Raw genomic sequence first — 3,813 nt, 5'->3', positions numbered from 1 at the left:
CAGAAATTTCACTTATTTCAGGGTAATAAGTCAGAAATTTTTCTTATTTTTGGGCAAAAAAGACAGAAAATTTTTTTGTTTTGGGGGAAAAAGACAGAAATTCCACTTATTTAGAGGCAAATGCAGAAATTCCCCTTATTTTAGAGCAAAAGTGAAGAAATTTCTTTTTTTTAAGGCAAAATGGTATGCATTCTTCTTATTTTCGGGCAAAAAGGCAGAAATTCCCCGTATATTGGAGCGAAATTGCAGAAATTCCCCTAATTGTGGGGCAAAAATGCAGAAATTCCCTATATGTTAAGGCAAAAAGACAGAAATTCTCCTTATTTTGATGCAAAACTCAAAAATTCCACTTATTTTGGGGCAAAATTCCAGAAATTTCCTATATTCTGGTGCAAAATTGCAGAAATTTCACTTATTTCAGGGAAAAAAGGCAGAAATTTTCCTTATTTTGGAACAAAAAGGCAGAAATTCTCCTTATTTTGAGGTAAGAAGGCTGAAATTCCCCATATTTGGGGGGTAAAAAGGCAGAAATTTCCCTTATTTTGGGGCAAATTTGCATAAATTTCACTTATTTCAGGGTAATAAGTCAGAAATTCCCCTTATTTTCGGGCAAAAAAGACAGAAATTCCCTTTGTTTTTGGGGGAAAAGACAGAAATTCCACATATTTAGAGGCAAAAAGGAAGAAATTCCCCTTATTTTGGAGCAACAATGAAGAAATTTCCCTTTTTTGTGGCTAAAAGTTATGCATTCCCCTTATTTTTGGGCAAAAGGGCGGAAAAATCCCCGTGTTTTGGAGCAAAATTGCAGAAATTCCCCTCGTTGTGGGACAAAAACTGAAAAATTCCCGTCATGTTGGGGCAAAAAGACAGAAATTCTCCTTAATTTGGGGCAAAACTCAGAAATTCAAATTATTTTGGGGCAAAATTCAAGAAATTTCCCTTATTTTGTGGCAAAATTGCAGAAATTTCACTTATTTTGGGGCAAAATTGCAGAAATTTCACTTATTTCAAAGAAAAAAGGCAGAAATTTTTCTTAATTTGGGGCAAAAAGGCAGAAATTCCTAATATTTTGTGGCAAAAATGCAGAAATTCCCCTTATTTTGAAGTAAAAAGGCTGAAATTCCCCTTATTTGGGGGCAAAAAGGCAGAAATTTCCCTTATTTTGGGGCAAAATTACAGAAATTTCACTTATTTCAGGGTAATAAGTCAGAAATTCCCCTTATTTTGGGGCAAAAAAGACAGAAAATCCCTTTGTTTTGGGGGAAATAGACAGACATTCCACATATTTAGAGGCAAAAAAAGCAGAAATTTCCATTAATTTGGAGCAAAAAAGAAGAAATTTCTTTTTTTTAAGGCAAAAAGGTATGCATTCTTCTTATTTTCGGTCAAAAATGCAGAAATTCCCCGCACTTTGGAGCAAAATTGCAGAAATTCCCCTAATTGTGGGGCAAAAATGCAGAAATTCCCTATATGTTGGGGCAAAAAGACAGAAATTTCCTTATTTTGAGGTAAAACTCTGAAATTCCACTTATTTTGGGGCAAAATTCCAGAAATTTCCCTTACTTTGGGGCAAAATTGCAGAAATTTCACTTATTTTGGGGCAAAATTGCAGAAATTTCACTTATTTTAGAGAAAAAAGGCAGAAATTTTCCTTATTTTGGGTCGAACAGGCAGAAATTCCTTATATTTTGTAGCAAAAATGCAGAAATTCCCCTTATTTTTAGGTAAAAAGGCTGAAATTCCCCTTCTAGGGGGGAAAAAGCCGAAATTTTTCTTATTTAAGGGCAAAATTGCAGAAATTTCACTTATTTCAGGGTAATAAGTCAGAAATTCCCCTTATTATGGGGCAAAAAAGACAGAAATTCCCTTTGTTTTGGGAGAAAAAGACAGAAATTCCACTTATTTAGAGGCAAAAATGCAGAAATTCCCTTTATTTTGGAGCAAAAATGAAGAAATTTCCCTTTTTTATGGCAAAAGGTATGCATTCCCATTATTTTCAGGCAAAAATGCAGAAATTCCCCTTATTCTGGGGCAAAATTCAAGAAAATTCCTTTATTTTGGGGCAAAATTGCAGGAATTTACCTTATTTTAGGGCAAATTTGCAGAAATTTCCCTTATTTGGGGCAAAATTGAAGAAATTTCACTTATTTTCAGGTAAAGAGCCTCAAATTTCCTTTATTTTTGGGCAAAAAGGGAGAAATTCCCCTTATTTTGTGGCAAAATTGCAGACATTTCTCTTATTATGGAGAAAAATTGCAGAAATTTCCCTTATTTTGGGGCAAAATTGCAGAAATTTCACTTATTTCAGGGGGAAAAGGCGGAAATTTTTCTTATTTTGGGGCAAAAATACAGAAATTTCTAATATTTTGTAGCAAAAATGAAGAAATTCCCCTTATTTTGAGGTAAAAAAACTGAAATTTCCCCTATTAGGGGGCAAAAAGGCAGAAATTTTTCTTATTTAGGGGCAAAATTGCAGAAATTTCACTTATATCAGGGTAATAAGTCAGAAATTCCTTTTATTTTGGGGCAAAAACAACAGAAATTCCCTTTGTTTTGGGAGAAAAAACAGAAATTCCACTTATTTAGAGGCAAAAATGCAGAAATTTCTTTTATTTTGGAGCAAAAATGAAGAAACTTTCTTTTTTATGGCAAAAAGTTATGCATTCCCATTATTTTCGGGCAAAAAGGCAGAAATTACCCGTATTTTGAAGCAAAATTGCAGAAATTCCTCTAATTTTTGGGCAAAAGGCAGAAATTCCCTTTATTTTGGGCCAAAAATCAGAAATTACCTTTTTTTGGGGGGTAAATTCAAGAAATTTCTTTTATTTTGGGGCAAAATTGCGGGAATTTACCTTTTTGGGGGGTAAAATTGCAGAAATTTCCCTTATTTGGGGCAAAATTGCAGAAATTTCCTTTATTATGGGGAAAAATTGCAGAAATTTCCTTTATTTTAGGGCAAAATTGCAGAAATTTCACTTATTTCAGAGAAAGAAAGCAAAAATTTTTCTTATTTTGGGCAAAAAGGAAGAAATTCCCATTATTTTGGGGCAAAAAGGCAGAAATTCACCATATTTTGGGGTAAAATTGCAGAAATTTCACATATTTCAGGGCAAAAAGGCAGAAATTTCCCTTATTTTGGGGCAAAATTGCAGAAATTTTACTTATTTCAGAGTAATAAGTCAGAAATTCTTCTTATTTTGGAGCAAAAATGAAGAAATTTTCCTCTTTTAAATCAAAAAGTTATGCATTCCCCTTATTTTCGGGCAAAAAGGCAGAAATTCCCCGTATTTTAGAGAAAAATTGAAGAAATTCATCTAATTGTGGGGCAAAAATGCAGAAATTCCATATATGTTGGGGCAAAAAGACAGAAATTCTCCTTATTTTGGGGCAAAACTCAGAAATTTCCCTTATTTTGGGGCAAATTGTAGAAATTTCACTTATTTTGGGGCAAAATTGCAGATATTTCACTTATTTCAGGGAAAAAAGGCAGAAATTTTCTTTATTTTGGGGCAAAAAAGCAGAAATTCCTAATGTTTTGTGGCAAAAATGCAGAAATTCCCCTTATTTTGAGGTAAAAATGCTGAAATACTCCTTATTTGGAGGCAAAAAGCAGAAATTTCCCTTATTTTGGCCAAAATTTCAGAAATTTCACTTATTTATGGGCAATGAGTCAAAAATTCCCTTTCTTTTGTAGCAAAAAAGGAAGAAATTCCCCTTATTTTGGAGCAAAAATGAAGAAATTTCCCTTTTTATGGCAAAAAGGTATGCATTCCCAATATTTTCGGGCAAAAAGGCAGAAATTCCCCGTATTTT

The sequence above is a fragment of the Micromys minutus genome, assembly GCF_963924665.1.
Source record: "Micromys minutus genome assembly, contig: SCAFFOLD_47, whole genome shotgun sequence".
Lineage (NCBI taxonomy): Eukaryota > Metazoa > Chordata > Mammalia > Rodentia > Muridae > Micromys > Micromys minutus.
Note: the sequence above shows the minus strand (reverse complement) of the source record.